Source organism: Neopsephotus bourkii, unplaced genomic scaffold (genome assembly GCF_033783945.1).
Source record: "Neopsephotus bourkii isolate Nb327-2 ecotype Australia unplaced genomic scaffold, CSIRO-AGI_Nbou_v1 NB_1767, whole genome shotgun sequence".
NCBI classification, from domain to species: Eukaryota; Metazoa; Chordata; class Aves; order Psittaciformes; family Psittacidae; genus Neopsephotus; species Neopsephotus bourkii.
Window position 1 is genome coordinate 8,420,586 of NW_026902241.1, and position 22,516 is coordinate 8,443,101.

Genomic DNA, 22,516 nt, shown 5'->3' on the forward strand with positions numbered 1-22,516 from the left:
GCCCGTGGCACGTTCACAGTTAACAGTTTCTTGCGGGGGGGGGGGGGGGGGGTGTTAGTGTGCTTCCACCACCACCCCCGTTCTTGATATTTCAAAATAGTAATTTCGATGAATAATTACTGTTTAATTTATTTTTTTCACGCGGGTCCTGTGAAATAAATAGATCTTAAGCTGAGTCTGCTCAGGTATCGACCATCCATCCAACTCCACCCCCTCCCCACTAACGGTCTCTCTGGCACTGAGGCGCAGAGGGAGGCCATACCCAGCACACCCGCAGTGTGCTGTATTATAACAGATTTCCCTCTCAGAAAAACAACCCTTTGGTTTTTTCCCCTCCTTTTCCCCTTCGTAATAGCCTACTCATTCAGCATTTTTCCATTATCTGCATACCCACTGTTATTTCTCCTCTTCCCCCTATCATGTGTCTTCCCGCCCCCCTTTCCCCCCATTAATCACCAAGCCCTGGGCTCTGAAGAATAACGGTTATAAAATGGTGGCTCTGCCTGTGTCCTTAGTTGCATACGTAATCCAAGCCTCCTGCCCGCATCCCTCCTCTGCCCATCAAGGTCAGAAAGAAGTCCTAAGGGCACAGTTAAACCCAAACCGCATCTACATTTTAATCCCCATCTCCTTCTACCCCTTCTCTTTTCCTCAGGAGAATTTGACAGAAGAGCTATCCAAAAGAGCTCACAGAAGAGATTTCTGTGGGGTCGGGCCTTGCCCTACTTCACATTGTACTGGTGCTTAGCTGAGGCGAGAGGGACAACAGCCCAGGCCCTATTAAAGTCAATGGGAATCAGCGAACTCAGGCGTCACTGGATTTGGCTTTCAGAGTGTGCAGCCATGCTCTTGCCAAGCCCTGCCCCATTTCAATTCAGCTTAACCGCAGCCGTGCCAAGCCGCTGTGAAGCTGGCGCGTGCTGCTGGCATGGCGCAGCGCTGCCCTCCCATACAGGAATCCTTGGTGACGTTGAGCAGCTGGAACCTATCCTGCACCTCCCTGCTGCTGCTGCCGCCCGCAAGGAACCCGAAACTAGCTTCCACCTCCTGGCACCTTCGCAGCACATAAAGGTCGTTTGAGGTCAGGGCTTGGCCAGATAAATTAAAGCAGCCTAAAGGCTGTATTAATTTAGACTGCAAACGAGCCCGGTGCTGTCCAAAGCTCAGTGCTATGAAGCACAGCCATTTCTACATCCTCCGAGCTGCACCTGCGCCTGCTCCCCTCCACACTCAACTGCATGTATAGAGCAGCAAATCTTTTTCCCCCGTCAATGCAAAAAGCAAGTCTCTGAAACAGTTCAGTTCTGCAGCGCCACCTACTTCGAATAGCCATTTGGCTTCAAAATACAAGGAAAAAAAATTGTGAAAGGACAAGCAATTAGACCACAAGCTAGATTTCTGAAGAGAAAAAGGAATCTAACAACTGAATAACTTGTGCACAGCAAGGGCTTCACTGTGCATTCGAAGCTTATTGTTATTTGCATTTTTTTCCACACAAACAAAGGAAAACAAACCTGGTATCATAAAAACAATGCTAGTTGGCAACAGGGATCCTTATGACAACAGGAATGTACTTACACATTTTAATACCCAGCTTATGCTTAAAGCTGCGTTTACATTAGATCTCCGTTCAGCTGCATTGTACTTAATTGTATGTGTGTGGGTTCTTCCCAGTAAATACCCATTTAACAGTTCACAAAGCCGCACAGGACAGAGGTTTTGAAGGAATCCAGTAGACATTCAAAGGCTCACTGTCCCAGATGCCATTTGAGCACGTGAGCAACTCAGCAATCTGCCCCAGTAACTGGACATGTGAGGAATGAAGGGCAGGCATTAGGTATGGCTCCTGCAGAGTCTCTGGATAGCAAACCACGCACCTTCACCCACAGTTATTTACATTCTACCCTATGACTGTGCTTTTTATAATTTTTCTCACTATTTTATTTTGCCGCAGCAAAACCAACCTTGGAATTCATTTGTGTGTGTGTTTAGTGGTGTGAATGATGCAACTCTCAGTATCCAGGCATGTTAAATGGGAGACAGGATAAATAGGATGCACTTGAACATATTAATAAGGATGACTTTGCTTTTTGTTTCCCCACATTAAAAGATGAACTTGTGTAAGCACGGGTAGCTGGTGTCAGTGCATGCTATACTGTACTGAAGGTAGAACAGTATCCACAGAGCAGGCAGGGGCCTGTTGCTTGTGCAGAAGCAGTCGCTGCTGTGAGCATGGCACTGGATAGCAGTGCCTGCTGAGTGGATGGGATTGGCTCCCTGCCTTTGCACAGGACACAGCACTGCACACACTGGATCTGCCTTTGGAGGAGCAGGCTTGAAAAAAGTCAGTCTTTGCTCTGCCTTGGGAGTTGCTCCAAGTCTTTGGCTACAAACTGTAGGGCTAAATTGAGACCGTTATTTTGCATTGAGCTATTTTCATCCCAAAGTGCTCTAAAGGCTTAACAGATATACAGGCTATGGTGCTATATGCACAGGAATCACTCCAGCCACTAATGAAATGCAGCCACCTATTAACCAGAGCCATGTGATGCCTGGGCCCTGGGTGTGATGACTGCCAGAAGATTTTGTTTTATTCAGCTGAGACAAGTCTGGATTTTGGTTAGTGATATACTCCATACCATTTGAAAAGGAAAACTGGCAGGATCTTTACATACAAATAGAAATAGGTATAGACAGTTACACTCCACCCTGGAATTTGAAATGTCACCTCTGAGACAAAGTCTTTCTTCCACCACCTGTATTTGATATTAATTACCAAAACAGTACTACTCCTTCCACTCAGTGGTGCAGGGAGCTAAGTATCAACAGCTGGAGCCTTTCATCCATGGGGTAATTATTCAAAGGCCTCCAGGGTCAGATGTGGACAACGCACCATGGCATTTTGGTGGTCTATAGACAATGACTTAACAGTTTCACAGGGGCAGGTGCCTCTATGGGTAAAGCACCACAGCCACCTCCACAATTGTCTTTAACTCACACTTGACTGTTCTGTCTTGAAGAGGCAAGAAAACTGAATTACTGCATATTTGCCATTATGGAAAATTCATTTCAAGATGCAGAAAGCATGGTGAAATACAAACTGTATGCCTAAAACAAGCGATATAATAGCCAGTCAGTACTGTACATACACCTTTGTGTATATTACATTAAATAAGCATGCTTCCCTGTCTCTAGTTAGGGTAGAAAGGGAATTGTGTGGTAAAAGACGTAATTTGTGCATTAGGAAGTCTCTGTTGCCAGATCAGCAGTAGCAACACTGACGTCTGTACTCTCTCGCTTTGTTCCTGCTGCTATAAATCAAAATGACTACAGTCCAAATGCCTCACTTGTTTAACGATAAATGCACTGCTAGTCAGAAAGAATCACACGGGGAGGGATCTAGGTAATCTGCATATACTTTAAACTGATTAAATATGAAAGGTCAAAATAAGGACAAGAACAACATTTACAAATTTATGATAACAACAAAAACTTCTAAAGGATGGAATCCAGCAGACCTGTAAAAATTCTGTGTCTACAGGCGCTGATGTCTTTGCTAAATGAACTATCAAATTTGCCTTTCTTAATGTGCACTGGGATTTATATTTTTTCCCAGTTTAATGCAACCTCTTTTAGAAGCCTATTTTCCTCTGTGTCCTCATGTTTTTTCCAAATATATTTCCAAATTAAAATAGGATAGATGGAGTTGGTCAGGTTTTACTTTCCATCATTTTATACACCTGTGTATTTATTCTATATACAAACATACACAGTTGACTCCTATTTATTTGGAATTTTAGAAAACTAAATATGTCCTCTGCAGATGAAATGAGCCCTCAGAGCTTAAAATACTGCTGAGATCCTTCCTAAATTCTAAGAGAGAACTCAACAGTTACACTAAAATGGTGGTGCCAATGCCTGTTGCTAACCTTTGGCTGGGGAAGAGCAGGGTTCTTCTAACACCTACCGAGATCTTGGAATCATAGAAAATGCAGCCCAGTTTCTTTACTACATGGAAAGGGAGAAATTAAGGTAACCTTCTCATGCCAAGCTCAGCTGAGCTGTAAATCCTGTGTGCTGGGCAGCATAGCCAGAAATATGTTGAGCTGTACTTCTGAAGAGGAAATAACAGGATCAGAGAACAGCAGGTGAGCACATTGTCAAATCCCCACTGACGCTGCTGTTGGAGCCACTGCATTACAGCTTAAGACCACCAAATTTTTTACGGTAAGACATTCAAAGAGCATGAAATCAAAAAGTCCAAAGGTATTTGTTTCATGGACGATGCCTTGTTAGGCCTTGGCTAATGAATTTGCAACCAGATGTTCATTTTAAGATCTGATCCAAAATGCACTGAAGTCAATGGAAAGTCAATTGGAAGTTCCAAATCATTGGAAAAAAGCTATTTTAAATCCAATATATATAAAAAAAAATCAAACCCAAACAAAAAACAACAACAACAACAAAAAACCACAAAAAAAACAAACAGGATGTAGCCATTGGTCATTCAGCTTGGCACTGATCCTAGGCAAAACTGGAAAAGCAAAGGAGCAGACAGGGGGTCATCAGTTATGTGCCACCAAAATTGTCATCATTGTTACTTGAATGGGTAGAAAGTACAAGTGGAAAATAACTGGATTTATCTTTCTTGTTTCTTGTCGCTGGCCAACCTACACAGCATACCTTCTCATTTGCCATGGACTAAGAACACGTACATACGGTTACTCTAGCTCAACTGGCACAACTCCAGCCATTTGGGATGTGGTAACTATGTAAAATAAAGGAGAACAAGAAGATCAATGCCAGTTACCATATTATTTTTTTTTAGAAACAGACTAACAGGCCTCCAACAATACTTGATTTTTGTTTTTTTTTCTTTCAGTTTATAAATGCATATCTAGAAAAAAAATCATCTTGAGGTAACAGGCTTCTGTAAATATTCTGGATTCATACCCGCATGACACTGATGAAATAATTAACTATAAACAATAAGCATGATGACAAATATTAAAGAGTCAGAATGGGATCCAATGTCTGAAAAATGAAACTAGAGGAAATCTTCTGTGTTTTGGAGTAATTAACTTGCAACCACTTCCACAGGACACATTTCACTGTCTGGAGGCTTTAACTCAACTGGCTGGATTAAAATCGAGAGATTATATATAAACAGGCTTTCTCCACCTGGAAAAGGCTCAGGAGAGAGCCTTCTATACACAGGTCTTCAAATATATAAAGGGGGACTTCAAGAAACCTGGAAAATGACTTTTTACAAGGGGATGTAGTAATAGGACAAGAGGGAAATGGCTTTAAACTGATAGAGGGCAGATTTAGGTTAGACATTAGGAACAAATTGTTTAGTATGATGGTAGTGAGGCACTGGCACAGGTTACCCAAGAAGTTGTGGCTGCCCCATTCCTGGAATTGTTCAAGGTCAGGTTGGACAGGGCTTTGAGCAACGTGGTCTATTGGAAGGTGCCCCTGGCCATAGCAGGGGGTTTGGAACTAGGTGATCTTTAAGGTCCCTTCCAACTCTAACCATTCCATGCTGCTACAAATGTAATCTTACTGCAGAGTTTCTAGTTTACATTATCAAGGCCCCACTATTTGGGAAGTCAGGCATCCCAATGTTCCCTCTAACCCTGAATGCACAGCACCTTGATAACGGGTGTTGAGAGAGTACAGTTTAACCTATTCTTACACCTCTTTGGTAAGGTTTCCCTTAAGCAAAGTTCAGTTCCTTCATTTGCATACATTTGCACCTATATGATTTGAATGAAGATCTTAAAACTAACTCACAAATCATGCAGTGTCTTCATCACAAGGAGGCTTATAGGTTGCTGGACAAAAGATCAAATTTACAGAAGAAAGTATATAAGAAATTGGGAGTGGGGGGGGAGTATAGGAGGTGATAACCTTGACTTTCTTCAGTCCTCCTTATAACTACTGATTTAGGAAAAAGACAGAATTAAACCAGACAAATATCCATACGAATTCTGGTGAGAACTGCAGTGGAGTGGAGACATCTAGCTGCCTTCTGTCTACCAACAGCATTTATGAATTGGGAAATCCTGGCTCTGGGGGGAATCTATAGATACCAACTTTTTTAGGAGAAAGCTAACAAGCCATTCTTTGCAGAGAGGGCACATAAAACTGGGATGGAGATTATATGTACTGTTTACATTTCCTCTGGTTCTCACTGGAGCCTTCCCAAACAAAAGCTTATTTCCTTTAATTCGTTGAGTTTGGTTCCTTAGAAAAAATTTTTATTTTGTCAGTTTCTTTTACATGGTCTTAAAAAGCAGCTTTGAATGTGCAAATAACCATGAGAAACAATGATGAAAACACCTCCTTGATCCAGAAGTGAAGAGGACTGAAGTGCACTGATGGTCACAGCATGAATAAGCCCGATTGCCATTGTTCAGGCTGCATCCCACCCCTGATTAGAAAGTCAAAAAAGGGGCAGTGTGTCATTACTGCAGTAGAGCCCCCCTTGCATTGTAAGCAGAGTCACTTCCAACCTGCCTTTACGTTTCCAGAGGCCCAGCAAACACGTAGGCTCCACAGCAGGGTTGGACTGCACGCAGCACGTCATGCCTGCAGCCCCACAGGGGGAGACAGAGCAAGCTGCATGGTGCCCTGATTTGTGGAGCTACCTTTGGGGCTCCTTTCACAAACCAGAGCCTGCTGAGTGACTGCATCCAATTCTGCAAGCATAGATTTAAACACACCCTCAGCTGAGGGATGGAGGACTATGACGACTTAGTAGTTCCTGACAACTGGAAAAGGGGTAATTTAACCCCCATTTTCAAGAAGGGGAAAATGGATAACCCAGGGAACTACAGACCAGTCAGTCCCACCTCTGAGCCTGGCAAAATCTTGGAGCAGGTTTTCCTTGAACGCATGCTAAGGCACATGAAAAACAGCAAGGTGGTTGGTGACAGCCATCATGGCTTCACTAAGGGGAAATCCTGCCTGACCAATTTGGTGGCCTTCTATGACAGGACTACAGAACTGATGGACAGGGGAGAGCAGTAGATGTCATCTACCTGGACTTGTGCAAAGCGTTTGACACAACATCCTTGTCTCTAAATTGGAGAGACATCAATTTGATAGGTGGACCACTCAGTGGATAAAGAACTGGCTGGATGGCCGTGCACAAAGAGTTGTGGTCAATAGCTCAATGTCCAGCTGGAGACTAGTAACAAGTGGTGTCCCTCAGGGATAACTGTTGGGACCGGTCATGTTCAACATCTTTGTCAGTGACATGAACAACGGGATTGAGTGCGCCCTCAGCAAGTTTGCCAATGACACCAAGTTGTGTGGTTTGGTTGATACACTGGAAGGAAGAAATGCCATCCAGAGGGATCTTGACATACTTGAGAGGTGGGCCAGTGCCAACCTCATGAAGTTTAACCCTGCCAAATGTAAGTTCCTACACCTGGGTTGGAGCAATCCCAGGAAGAGCTACAGATTGAGCAGAGAAGAGATTCAGAGCAGCCCTGTGTTGAAGGACTTGGGGGTCTTGGTCGATGAGAAAATGAACATGAGCCATCAGTGTGCACGTGCAGCCCAGAAAGCCAACCATATCCTGGGCTGCAGCAAAACGAGTGTGACCAGCAGGTCGAAGGAGGTGATCCTGCCCCTTTATTCTGCTCTCGTGAGACCTCACTTGGAGTATTGTGTGCAGTTCTGGTGTCCTCAACATAAAAAGAACATGGAACTGTTGGAAGTGAGGGTGACAGAACACTGGAACAGGCTGCCCAGGGGGGTTGTGGAGTCTCCTTCTCTGGAGACATTCAAAACCCGCCTGGACACGTTCCTGTGTAACCTTATCTAGGTGTTCCTGCTCCGGCAGGGGGATTGGACTAGATGATCTTTTGAGGTCCCTTCCAATCTCTAACGTACTGTGATACTGTGAACAAGTCCAGAGGAGGGCCACAAGGATGATCAGGGCACTGGAGCACCTCCCATATGAAAATAGGCTGAGCAGGGTGGGGCTGTTGAGCCTGGAGAAGAGAAGGCTGTGTGGAGACTTCATAGCATCCTTCCAGTAGCTGAAGGGAGGCTATAAGGACTCTTCATTAGGGACTGTAGTGATAGGAAAAGGGGTAACAGATTCAAACCTAAACAGGAGATGTTCAGGTTAGATATAAGGAAGAAGTTCTTTAAGGGTGATGAGGCACTGGAATGGGTTGCTCAGGGAATCTGTGAATGCTTCATCCCCAGCTGTGTCCAAGCCCAGGTTGGAGAGAGCCTTGGGTGACATGGTTTAGTGTGAAGTGTCCCTGCCCATGGAATGGGGGTTGGAACTAGATGATCTTAAGGTCCTTTCCAACCCTAACTATTCTATGATTCTATTCTATAAACTTGCTGCAGATGTACTTGAGAGCTTTGAAACATGACGCATGCCCTCCATTTTGTATGCTACTCGGCTCCTGCAGCCATTTATTGCAGGCTCTGGGAGTGCAGCAGTCAGCAGCAGGTTATTGCAGTAGGGCTACAGCCTTGTTCCTTCAGTTTCGCAGCACATCTCCTTCAAACTTCAGCCTGTTCCTGCTGTCAGTGCACATAAACACACACATGCTAACTCCATCATAGCCAGACTCTCTTTGCTCACAAGTTCTGACTCTATATATGGGGAGCTATCTAAAATTGCAGTGGGAGCCCAGCTGTTTACTACCATCAACCAATAAACAAAGGCAAAGAACTCTGCATATATGTTTCTCCAATAGAGACAAGAAGTGGGAAGCTCTGAACAGATTTTGCATAAGAAGGTACAGGGATTATAGTAGTAACAACTATCTAATCACAACAAAATCCCTGTGACAGCAGATGCGAGGCCAGTATTCAGATGGTGGCATGCATCTAGAATGAAGTAGGAGATTTAGGATATCAGGACAAAGGAAGGATATATGAATACTGGCCCAAGCTCAAATGATAATGCATAGGAAACATTAATGTGCCCCAAATAACAGCTGCTTCAGAGGAGTGTTTTCAGTTTTCCTGGGGAAGAGATCACCAGCAGAAGGAAACCTGCAATGTTATTTTTTTGGTAGACAAGGAGGTAGCTTGGGTTCCAAAAGCTGTACTTGTGTCATTAGCAGCATCAGGTCCACAGTTCAGGCTAAGGAAGGCAGCTGTAGCTCAACACTGGTTGAGTTTGCAGTCATCTCAAACAATGTAAGCAGCAAGGTCACAGGTGCAGGAGCAAGTACTTGTCCTGTCTAGAGAGATCCCCTGAGAATGAATTTGGGGGTGCCCTTGTGACATTATGTCAGGCAAAGAAGCTTGCACTGCTGCATCCACTGCTTTTTCCATCAAAGGAAAACTTCATCCTGCAGGAATATTAATTTAGCTGCTGTTCTCCCATTCTCCTTTCCCCCTTGTTATAGCTCAAGAGTAACGAGAAAGCCAGATGAGATCTACCAGCTCATTCCTAGACCAGTGCTTGGCCAGGACTTTGTCCTGCGCTTTCAGTCCCTGGGATTTTCAGATGTCTCCCAAGTATGGGAGTGGTCTGAGGCACTTAGCTTCCAAGACTGAATGTATTCATTGTAAGTGACATCTACCACTTTTAGCCAGAGCTAAATTTATCAAAAGAAATCACAAAATGAGCGAACTGTGAAGGTCATTATTCTGGAAGGGAAATGTGAACATAAGGACTAAACTTTACTTGGGATATTTAAGCAGAACATTTCTCCCAGTGATTAGGGCAAGACATTAAGAGATATATCTTCAAGAAATCTGTGGAAGATTCTCACCATTCTGTTTACAGATGCCAATATAAGCAACTGTGTGGCTTGCCAGTGAAAGAAAGAAAGAAACAAATGAACACGAGTTCAAGCCTTACTTTTAAGAAGCCCTTCTGTTGCCATGATTCATTTTAACAGCCCACCAAGCCTGAGAGAAACTCAACAGACTAGCATAATCCCTGAAGTTAGTTGAGGTTGAGTCACACCTGGAACAATCTTGCCCGTTCATTTATTAACAAGAGGGGAGACTAAAAATGCTATTTAGATTATTTCTGCTATCTAGGGCAGGGTGTGCTAAGGAAAAGACACTTCTGATTTGGCAGCATAAACCTTCTTTCCATTATCCTTAGAGGGGAAAAGGGCAATTTTGTAAGAAATTGAGATCTAGGAAATCAAATTATCCTAGAGTCCCAAAGTCGATATACTACCTTACCACATACAAGTCCATCAAAGTCTGTTGTACTATGAATCATCACCACCTAACTGAATTCACTGTACCTTTTTCTTGTACCTACTGTACTGCACTGTAACATTTAGGGGTGCTTAAGCTTAGTCTAGTGTAACACAGTACTGTAAAAGGGACAATGCCCATGGTAGCAACAGAAGGCTATTAGAATAATATTCTACCACTGCCTTGACTTTGACTTAGTGCTTGTGCCTGCAGGATGCTTTGCTTATTTCCTTGAAATGTCATTACCAATGACAGATTCCACATAAAAGACTCTTGAAAAATTAAATTAAGGAACTTTTTTCATGCTGTGTATGAAAACAGCATTCAGCCTCATGCATGAAATTTAAGTATCTTGAACTTCTAAAGAACAGCTGTATTCTTCTCATGGCACTAAGCCCCACAGGTGAAGTTACAAGTCTACCTCATAGTTTTTCCCAGCTATGTATTTAGGCTTATGTTCTTCCTGTCTGAATAACTTCGACAATATCCCACTTCATCTCAATTGAGAAATTGCTTTATAAACCAGTTCTGGCCTAGCTCCAGTTTTGGGAAGTCTAATCAACAGCATCTTGTAAGAAAATTTACTTTCTCAGCTGTTGTGGAAAAGAACTGGCAGGCTAGGACATCATGCCAGCAATATAACTCCTCTATATTCTTGTCAGTGGTGGAGTGTGCTACTCTGAAATAACTCATTTGGTTAGGAACACATTTTAGCTAGGAGCACAACAATTATGAATATTTGTCCTTTTTTTTTTTTTTTTTTTTTACACCATTATTTCAGAAAGGCTTTGGGAGAAGCCAAAGCAAAGACAAAGCCTAAATGATCCATCCCAGGTTTTACTCCATACTCAACTGCTTCTGGAAGAAGGACATTTTCGGTGTTTTGTCAATTCCCTGTAGATATCCAGTCAGGATGTATGCATTGAATAAAGAAAAAACCCTTCAAATTACTTGCTGCAGCAAAAGTACTTCAGTTAGCTCTTTACCTGAAGTGATAAATTAAAAGCAATCCATTTTCTGGGTTGCAATGCAACTCCTTCTTCTTCTTTCAAAAACCTGACAACAGAGGAACTTTTAAACACACAAACATTTCCCACTTTTACTAATAGTATTAATCTAATTCACTTCAACCACAAATGAGTCTAAATAACCAATAGATCTTCAGAGCCACTTTTATTTGCACTTCTGGAATAATCATTTCATGTCCAATCTGTCTACAGTAAAGGCATGTGTCCTAAATATAGTTTTAAAAGCTATTAATTAAAAATGAGAAAATATTTGGAACTGTTCTGGTAAGATTTAGATATATATAAAAAATGTTTCTGTGGGCTAGAGTAACTGTTGCACTCAAGACCTGAAAAACACCTCAGAAGTATTTATAACTAATTGAAATTAAGATTTTTTTCAGAAGAAAGATAATGATGACAGAGTCAGGAAGGTTATTCGCTACCTTTTTGTCTAAATTGAGACTATTTCCTTCCATAGGAGGCTTAGATGGATACCTCATTGTGGTGTTCAGAAACACTGTACTTTGCTGAAGCTCTCATTCCTGTGGGATGTAGACAGAGGAAAAATAGTGACTATCTGTCAAACTGTGAAAGCATGTGAAATATCCATGCATGCTTGGAAGACTAGCACAAGCACCAATAAACTTCTCCATACTGAGAGCCCACACTTTGCACATCACGAATGTACAGCACAGAGAGCAGAAGAGTCGCTATTAGAGCTGATTAGGAACTAGAATTGCAATCTTATGGAAAAATCCTCATACATATTTTTGTCTTATGCAATTTCAGATTTTCTCACAAACCAGTTGTGAAAGCAGTCAGTTAAAAGAGCTAACTTGTTCATTCTGTTCCATTTCATTCTAATGCCCCTAATCAGTTGCCATGTTTCACGGAAACAGCAGTTCAGGTGCCTTAAACGCTCTTTTTGACTGTAGCCTATGCCCCAGGTAAGTCTTTCGTCATGGACCATGGCAGCCTGTAGCCCTAACAGAACCAGTGAGCCCTGTGCCAGAGAGGAGGGTACACAGCCTGGGATAAGGGGTCTACTGACTGGAACAAGTTGATTAGCACATAAGAGCTTAATTACAAGCCCACAAGCCTTCAATCAATACTCATGTAGACTGCTTGTGCTACCTCTCTACTTACCCTGTACATACCAGTGTCTAATCAACAGATTAGCTCAAACAACAGGGTGTTAGAAACTGCTTATGATTATAGCAAAGTGGAAGGATTGTCAGAAGTGGAAATATGTCACTTACTGTATTCTCATCTCAAAACATTAAGGCTTACCACCCTGAAAGGAAGCAAAGGAGCCAGCAGCAGACAAAATTTTCCATTGTGAAAGGACTGACAGGTCTAATAGTCATTTCTGCTTCAGAAATTTAAAATGCAGTATGTGAAAACATGCTGACCCTTGGGAAATAAGTGGAGCTGTTAAAAATAACTAGGTTCCAGCTTTTCAGGAAGAGCAGATTCACTACAGTGACGTAAAAACACCCAGCAGCTTGTCCCAAACATTTCCCATGAGATACTGCTGATCTAGGAAGAAACAGCAGCTCACACAGCTGCCTGGAAATTTAAATGCCAGGATGCTACTTATTGAATCTCTTACTTTTTTCCACAGCTCACCTTTGACACAGTGACAGTATTTGCACAGTCCCTCCATACCTTCAGAAAGACCCTTTGAAGACTTTAAAAAAAATTAACCTTCACAGAACATCCCCGCACACCTCAAAATCCATTACAAGATACCACTAGTCTTAGGAATATCCTGTTGGGAAAGTTTTATTTTACAAATATTCAATATTGTTCATTTTAAGGTTTTTCATTTTCTGTTGAATGGGATAAAGCATCCCAAGGACATTTTGGGTGTTGTGTCCATGTACTTGCCAAAAAAGGGCCAGTGCTGAGGGGTATGACACCTTGGTGCACAGAGTTGCAACCAAGGCAGACAGATGAAAAAGTTAAGTGCTGAAACAGAAGTTTGCCTCCGAATGGAACTGCTGATTTACAGCCATTTCTACCAGTTACAGCACACTATTTCTGTGGTCTATGGCTGAAGGCTTGGTAGTGACAAATAAAGTTTCTTCATTTTAAAGAACATGTGCATTTTTAATTCAAAGTGGTTCAGTCCAGGCCAATTCAGAGACTGCCAGGGTGAAGTATTAAGTCATTTTAGTTAGGAAGATAGTTCTTCCAGTAAACATTTCATGTTCATCTGTTCACTCTGGTGTTAATTCATCAGAATCTAGTTTCTTTACTGTTTCCTTCTTGGATTTCTGCTCACTTTTTCTCCCTAAATCCTGTTAGATCCTAACCAATGCTTTCCATAAGACAGAATGCATGAATTAATATTTGTTTATAAAAGGAGCATAGGGATTACATGCTGGAACAGATTCTTTATACTTAATCACTTCAACACGTGTCTTTCCACAGCAAGACTGCAAGTCATGTAAACAAAAAGAAAATGCTGGTTGGCATATTGTCCTGCTCTGGAAGAATGAAGAAAGAATGTGTGTGTATATATATATATATATATACATATACACGCATATATATATATATATATAAACCCATACAAATGTATGTCCAAAAACTGAAGGGAAACTATCATCTCAATAGATTTTCCTTTACAGATAAGTATTCAGATAAGCAGTGTCAGGCAAGACCTGTCAATTTCCCATTGCTAGACTAACACTAGAAATCCACTTCACAGACCAGGACCTTTCACAAAAAAATCTCTCTGCAGAGAATTTTAGGTGGCAACATTTAGTAGAAATAAACTACAGTCGAAAATTTCAATATGTCTCTGAAGTTCTTTGAATAGAATCCCTGTGGCCTATAATTTTCTACAGAAGTTAACACACTCAAGTTGGTCATCATGCATACAGGGAATAGGAGGAAGCAACAGTCAAACAAAATTTGTCTGCTGTGAATTCTACCCAAGAAAGCTTCCATTGGCCAATTCACCATTTTCCAAAACCTTCCCTTCTCAGACCTCTTCATCAGAAAAGGGAGTCCCTTAAACACAAATCAAGTCATCCCCATCACAGGAAGGTTGAATCTGCAATGATTTCAAAAGCTTGTGGACCTAAAGGAGTAAGCAAAAAGCCCTCAAGTCAAATCAAACAAAATGGGGGGACAATGAGGCTGCCTGTTGGCTTCAGTATAGCCAACTCTTTTTTGCTGTTATTTTGGCACATAAGAGCTATTTGAACAGAGGATTGTGGTTCTGTGCACAGCCAGAAGCAGCAAAGGTACAGCTAACGACTGAGCAACTGAAATCAGAGGACCAGTGCATTTCATACCTAGTCTCACCAAGTTGTTCTACGAACAGCACAGCTAGCAAAGCCTGGTTTCCTGCTGGCATGCTACAAAAGCATTAGTTCTCAACCACCTTTCCTGGCAACAGCTCCGGTTCCCCAGCATACACTCAGCAACCCGTGGGGTGAGAGGCAGCCCATGCTGTGTCCAGTCACCTTCTCGATGACCAACAAGCTGACTGGTCTGCTGCCACATGGGGTCATGGGCTGTCCCAGCTCTTCTGACAGAGAGGCAGTAGCAGCAGCTCCTTCCTCCCCTCAGCTCCTGATGTCCCCCAGACCAGTGAGAGTCCAATGACCACTGAAACTAACTTTCAAATTTTGTGAAAATTGAGCAGCAGGGCTGAAAGATAGGGGAGGGAAAGGAATGGGGATGGATAAACAGACAGTGAGCTCACACGTGTCTTGTTTTCTTAGCAGTTCAAGAATATTTTATATATACACACATATATAAAGGGTGAGTAACTGGCAAGAGTCTCTGTATCAAAAGCAGCTTGGCCCTGTCTCAAGAAACCAACAGCCCATTCAAAGTTAGTTGGTGTGTTTTTTCTCTGGTAATGACTTTAACAGTGTTCTTACTTTTACTAGCCACACTGGGCACTAGTCCATAGTACAGACTGAAGCTCTCAGTTCTCCAAGTAACTCTGCAAACCCCGTAAGATTACCCACTGAATTCAACCAGAGATGTTGCATTCCTTCCTAACATGACCCTGTTGCTAGCAGGGAGGAGGGAACAGTCTGAATCAAAACAATCTCAGCAAAGTCAGAAAATTGCTCATAATTTGAAAGTGTCCTGTGTTTCGCCCTGCTTCAGGTGGAGGCAGTCCAAATCCACCAGGATGGCTGTTAATTGGAGCAATTCTACTGTAAGGGGCTTCACTGGTGCTAGATGCCAAACAAAAATGCTTTCCAGGCCTTCAACACAGCTGGAGCATTGAGCTCTGAAAAGTCTGGCTTTGATTCACACAAGGGTGTAAATGTCACAACATTCACTACTGGGGCCCCTAGCCTTTTTGATAAATTACTGGCTCATCAAATCCCTAACTTAGAAGTAGGGGGCAAATAAATGGGTCTGTGATTTATTGCTGAACTGGAATTTTAAGAAGTTTGTTTGAGGATGAATGCACCATTTTTTTTCTTTTTTTTTTTTTTTTTTCAATTTGAGAAGCTTACTTTTCCCCAATTGCTTTAGATTAAATATATGTCTGAAAATTAAGTAAATAAATAAGTAAATCCCAAACTTGAAGCAGAAAATTCAGCCCTTGCCAGAATTACTTACCACTTTTTTGGAGAGAATAGAAGGTGTTCATCACATTCAACATGACTTCATAGCTAATTACGATTGACCCAATATGCTAGAGCATGAAAAATTCCTGCTGCCATAACAAAAAGATGTGAATGAGGCCAGATCTCCTTCAGGAATAACTATTTGCCCATCCCTAATAGTTACTACTATTGAGGTTATCAGTATTACTGATGCCAAACCTGGATAGTTTATCTACTTTATCACACTGGCAAGAAAACAGAGTTCACCATATGTTACAACAATTTAACCTCCCCACACTCCAAATTAATTGATGTTTTGGAGTTGTAACTCAATTTTTCCTGTTTTAGTCCAGAAACTGTGGTGCAAGTTGTACTCCTTGCACTGTCAAAGATGGCACATATGATTGTTATTCAACTTTCATGACTGGTTTCCATGTTTGTAAAAATAAGTGACACTATTACAAAGGACCTTGCTCAATAACACTAACAGCAGTGCTACATAGAAGACCATCAAAATGGTTCTTCTGTACTTATCCACCAGCTTTAAACCTGCCACTAAGTGTAAACCTAGCCCTTAGAAAACTAATTTTTTATTTGCATTTGATAGATGATACACTGAACCATTTACTCTGGCAGAACAACTTTTAGCAGAGTGCTCATTAAAGACATTGTATATGCAGTGTTTCACAGAGATAATAGTTTCATTTTAGCCTTCCAGTCCCTGGCTGCATTTGAAACTTCGAAGCTGCCTGCACTGTTTTATATAAAGGGTAGTCAAAGTGCAGTATCTGCTCTATTGTGTTGCTACTGCAGAGTTATCCAGCTCAGTTTTTATTCTGCATTGTATTGTCAATGAATCTGCCTTATAAAACATTAAAGCAGTCTTCCAGTACCTAAAGAAAGCTAGAGAGGGACTTTCTAAAAGGGCATGTAGTGACAGGAGGAGGGGGAATGGCTTTAAACTGGAAGAAGTCAGATTTAAAGTATATATTAAGAAAAAAAAGCTTCACAATAAAGGTTCTGAGACACTGGAACAGGTTGCCCAGAGAATTTGTGGCTGCCCCATCCCTGGAAGTGTTCAAAACCAGGTTGGACCCGAGTAAAAGGGCTTGGAGCAACCCGGTCTAGTGGAAAGTGTCCCTGCCAGTGACAGGGGGTTTTGAACTATATGATCTTTAAAGTTGCTTCCAGATCAAACCTTCTATGATTCTATGAAATATATTTTCTCTTCAGAATATGTTTTAAACAAAACCACTAGGGTTCATTAGGAATGTAAAACAGGAAGCTACATTTACAATTAAAGAATTTTAATGCACAAGAATTGCTCCCTACATCAGACCCATCAGCCTCTGAAGAGAAGCAAGAAAAACTTCAATAATCAGCTATGAAGTGATGTAACTAGGTTTTTTTTTTTTACACCAGTTCATAATTAGTTCATGTGCCATCCAAGTAACTCTCACACCTTTCAAATGCTCAGCTTTTTAAGACCCAGTAGGAGAAAAAGAATGTCTGTTTTATATTTCTTTAAAAGTCATGTTAGGAATGAAATATAAGCCTTTGTCACAGCCCTATTAAATCTTACTTCAAGATGCAAAAATTGATGTAGTTAGCTCTATGGTTCTGTTTACTCAGTCTTCATGGTTAACAGAGATGAGGGTCATCAGATGAACACATGGTACAGTGAATTCCACCAGGATAGTACAAAGCAATTGACCTAATTTTACAGTCAATGCAAGCCAGCATTGACTGTAAAAAAAAGAAAAAAAGTTAAGATCAACCATGCAGGAAAATAAAGTCCAAATAGTAATGTGTTTTTATAAGCTATATTCTCACAAAAGTAAACACACAGCTCTTCTGATATTAGTGAATGACCTACAGATCTGACTTTATACCTCTTACAAGGCAGGTTTAGTTTCATGCCATTTCATGCAGTCTCCTTTTACAGTTACAGCCTCCTTTTAAATCACTGGCACTTTCTTGCCTTCAAAGAGATACCTGCTCTTGTTCTATCTAAAATCCCAGCCAGATCTGACATCTAGACACATACATTGCTACAGTACTGAACTTACAAGTCAGCCCTGAAATGCAAAAAGGGTGGGTATTATAGACAACCTTGAATCAGGCAGTTTTCAAACATGTAAATGGAGGAACCTTAAATTATGCCTAAATACAGCTTTATCATTCTTCCTTCAAGAATGTTAGCAATTACAAAAGCATCTAAGAAAGTTTCTTGGGCATTTGTTTGGGGATTTTTATTAACAATTAAAAAGACATAAGAGATACAGAAATCCAATACTGATTTTGGCCTACTTACCTGCTGAAGGGATTATCATTGTATTGTCATTAATCATTAATCACTGCACCATAGAAAAGCAGTGAAGAGCAACCCCCTGCAACATTACCCAGTATAATCAAAATCTGCCTGAAAGCAGAACTGCTGACCCAATTGCAATCCTGCTTGGAAACCTCAGTTGCTGGATCAGGCACCTGTTAGCTAGGTGTCCTTCAAACAGTGCAGAAGGCCAAGAACAGTTTACTGAGCAAAGTTAATCTACAAAATCTATAATCTGATGTTAATCTGCATAAAGGATATACAGCTTCTACTGCTATGACAGATGACCCACCAAAAATCAGCTGAAAGTCAGTGACAGGCTAAGCCAGCTCAGACTGCAGAATAGTTTAGTGTAGCAAGACCTGCTTCCTCACACTTTAACTTAGAAGTGGGGTTGCTGATTATCGTTATTACAATACAACCTTAATTATTTCATCTCCAGTGTGCACTGCAGAAACATCAGGCTAAACTGTCTACCAAAAGTAACCTACCAAAGTGATTGTAACAAGATGGCTTACAACCATGACTCCTGGATAGCATGTGGAAATTGAAAAGCTCAGGGCCACATGGGTTACATTTGCCCCCAGCCAAGAGAGTAAAAGTGAAAAATGAGCTTTTTCCTCACTGTTACCGAAAGCTTCAGCTGCCTTGAGCTACCAGAACCATACCCTATCATTTCCTGACAAAACCTGGAATACTTTCCTACTGTTATCAAAACTCTACCTTCTTACTGGAGTACCTCAGTGGCACAAAACTCCTGCATAGAACCCACTGAAATCAGACTGCCTGAGTGACATAGCTCATTTTAATACAATCTCAGAAGGCAACATCTCTTGCATAGATGAGGAAGAGGCTATACAATTGAGGTTCTAGGTGTTTTATGGAGTGTAGGCCTTGCCCACCCTAAGGATTCTTAGGGTAAAGGAGACTTTTGGTCTCAACTGTTGAGAGCAATCTAAAACATCTTTGCAGACTTTTAAATCCCGTATCTTGGAGACAAGAATGCTTAAGCACTTTCAGGTATTGTTCTGTGAGGGTACTCTGAAGCAGTATCTCTATACTTCGCTCTTATCATTATTTCCTAGTTGCTGGTTACAATTAGAAACACAACAGGTCTAGGTCTGATTCTGTGTCTCATTCTAGTACACCCCTAGAAGTTATGTGTTCACTGACAGCTGGGTAATTTAATCCAGGGAGTCAACAGACAAGTTGTTCTCTGAAGAATGAACCCAGAAAGGGCATGCGCAGAGTAGTGAATTACTGGACCTCCCCATACTGAATGCCACAGCATACATTTAAATGCTTTCTTTTCTCTACAACTGTATTTGACCCACAGACACTTCCACCTGTCTGACACTCAAAGCAACAAATGCTCTTCTGGGATTCTGCATTGACCTCAGCTAGTCTTGGGCTTGTTGAAATAGAGCAGTTGAACCTGACTTTAGCATGACAGCCTCGTAGCTAAAGCATTTGACCCAGGGCTCAATAACACATTTTAAGCTGCAGAAATAACTCTAGAAATTACCACTGACGCTAAACTATAGAGTTATGTTGCTTTTGCTTGGCCATCATTTGATCTCTTACTTCTTTGCAGCAATGCTAATCCAGAGTCCAAGTCCACCCTGGATATTTTCCCAGTTTGTGAATTTGGGATATTCCTGGAAAGTGGGAGATACACTACAGAAATAGCTGAACCCAAAGCTATCACTTCCTAGTGAGGAGCTGCAAGTAGCTGCCAAACCAATACACAAGAGGCAAACATTGCTTCCTTCTCTACCTTTTTCAATGAGAGTAGCATCAGCAGCTATGTTTTTCATGCTAGGTGTGCTTTGATCATATCAGGGGGACCCAACATCTCAGGAGCTTTTAGTCACAAACACTACCTCAACTCAGGGTCATGAAGGCCTGGTTATCACCCAGGTCACGACAAGGGACATAGTTGCCTATGCTTGGCTACTTGGGTATATTTGCACATTCAAATTTATGCACACAACTTTTGGACTAAACAGGAAGGAAATTCATTTGTTCTACACATCTCTAGCTACGTGTGGACTGTAACATGGCATCACTAAGAGCAAATCATGCCTGACCAATTTGATGGCCTTCTATGATGGGGCTATGGAACTGATGGATAGGAACAGAGCAGTTGACATCACCTACCTGAACTTGTGCAAAGCTTTTGAGACAGTCTCACATGACGTTCTTGTCTCTAAAATGGAGAGACAAGATCATCCATCGATTTGATGAATGGACCAACTGATAGATAAGGAATTGGTCACATGCAGATGGCCACACACAGAGAATTGTGGTCAATGGCTCAACGTCCAATGGGAGACCAGTAACAAGTGGTGTTCCTCAGGGAACAAGTGTTGGGACTGATCCTGTTCAACATCTTTGTTAGCAACTTGGACAATGGGACAGCGAGTTTGACTATGACACCATGATGTGTGGTTCGGTTGATACACTGGAAGGAAGGAATGCCATCCAGAGGGATCTTGACATGCTTGAGAGGTGGGCTGATGCCAACCTCATGAAGTTCAAGCCAAATGCAAGGTCCTACACCTGGTCAGGGCAATCCCAGGCACAGCTACAGGCTGGGCAGAGAAGAGATTCAGAGCAGCCCTGTGGAGAAGGACTTGGGGGTGCTGGTCTATGAGAAAATGAACATGAGCCAGCTTCAGTGTGCACCTGTAGCCCAGAAAGCCAACTGTATCCTGGGCTGCATCAAAAGGAGTGTGACCAGCAGGTTGAAGGGGCTGATCCTGCCCCTCTACTCTGCTCTTGTGAGACCTCACTTGGAGTATTGTGTGCAGTTCTGGTGTCCTCAACATAAAAATAACATGGAACTGCTGGAACAAGTCCAGAGGAGGGCCACAAGGATGATCAGGGACCTGGAACACCTCCTCTGTGAAGATAGGTTGAGAAAGTTGGGGCTGTTGAGCCTGGAGAAGAGAAGGCTGCATGGAGGAAGACCTCATAGCAGCCTTCCAGTAGCTGAAGGGGGCCTGCAAGGGTGCTGGAGAGGGGCTCTTCATGAGGAACTGTAGGGGTAGAACAAGGAGTAACAGAATCAAACTTAAACAGGGGAAGTTCAGGTTAGATATAAGGAAGAAGTTCTTTACTGTGATGGTGGTGAGGCACTGGAATGGGTTGCCCAAAGAAGTGATAAATGCTCCATCGCTGGTAGTGTTCAAGGCCAGGCTGGACAAAGCCTTGGGTGACATGGTTTAGTGTGAGGTGTCCCTGCCCATGGCAGGGGGTTTGGAACTAGATGATCTTAAGGTCCTTTCCAACCCTAACCATACTATGTCTCTAAGGCTGTCTAGCTTGCTGTCTTTGATCTAGGCAACTGAACAGAACTGGAATCCTGCTTTTGGTGTTAAATCAAGCATTCAGGATCTTGAATTAATAACACTTTTCCATTTCCTGTAAAGTCACTTTGTAGGATCTATCACTGGAGAGGGAGTGATACACTTCAAGGCAGGGATATGTTTCAGTTAACCTCAACATATAGTCACTTGGAAATTGGCCAACAGCTATTCTTACTTATCTCCACTTACTAACACATTGAAACATCACCAGGATTGGTTATTCAATAGATGAATAAGATGCTAAGTGCTTACGCCTTATCTTAATTCACAAAAATCTCAGAATTACCAAGTTGGGAAGCGATTTCTAGAGATCATCTAGTCCAACTCCCCTGCTCAAAGCAGGGTCAGCTACAGCAGATTGCTTAGAACTGGTTTTAAATATTTCTAAAGACTCTACAACCTCCCTGGGCAGCATTTTCCACTGCTTGACCACCCTCAAGATACAAAATATGCAATATAAACAATTTTTTTTTTTTCAGTTTGTGCCCACTGCTTCCTAACTTCTGGATTTTCTTTCAGATAGGTAAAGTCAAAGCTTGCATCTTACAGCTATTTCCTGCCTCTTCCTGCTATGAGCCTCAGTACTGAAGAGGCGACTACCAAAAGGGCATTGGAAGCTATGCACAAGTCCATTGCAGAAAAAAAAAAACATTATCCCTTGAGAAACATGCATCTTCCCTTACAGGGGACTTCTGCAGAACTGTCATGACCTGTACACAACAGCTAACTCAAGCCCCACTTCCAGAAATCTTTTTGGATTTTTAAGTGACTGCTGTCCATGCATTAGCAGATAAGCCACACTTTCTGCAACCCACCCTTAGCTTAGTGGGTATGTAGAATTGCCTCCTTCTGAACAGGACAGAGACCATTATTCTGTGGCAGAATTGCAGGACTTAAGCTTCCCAGATTTCCAGTATCTGAAGATTCTGCATGTAAGTGGGTACCAAAACTGTAAGTCACAATATGCAAGATATTAGTTTTACTTTGCTTTCATGCTGGCAATTCTAAGGTACA

The 22,516-nt window shown here is 41.9% G+C and overlaps 1 protein-coding gene across 1 annotated transcript in view; it reads right to left on the minus strand.

Annotated features, from left to right (window-relative positions):
• Window positions 1-17,423: 17,423 nt before the first annotated feature.
• Window positions 17,424-22,516, minus strand: part of TBXT (T-box transcription factor T) — a 34,545-nt gene continuing 29,452 nt past the window's right edge. The window contains exon 8 of the transcript XR_009729273.1: window positions 17,424-17,545. The gene's annotated coding sequence lies outside the window, so the exon portion shown is untranslated. The remainder of the gene's footprint in view (window positions 17,546-22,516) is intronic.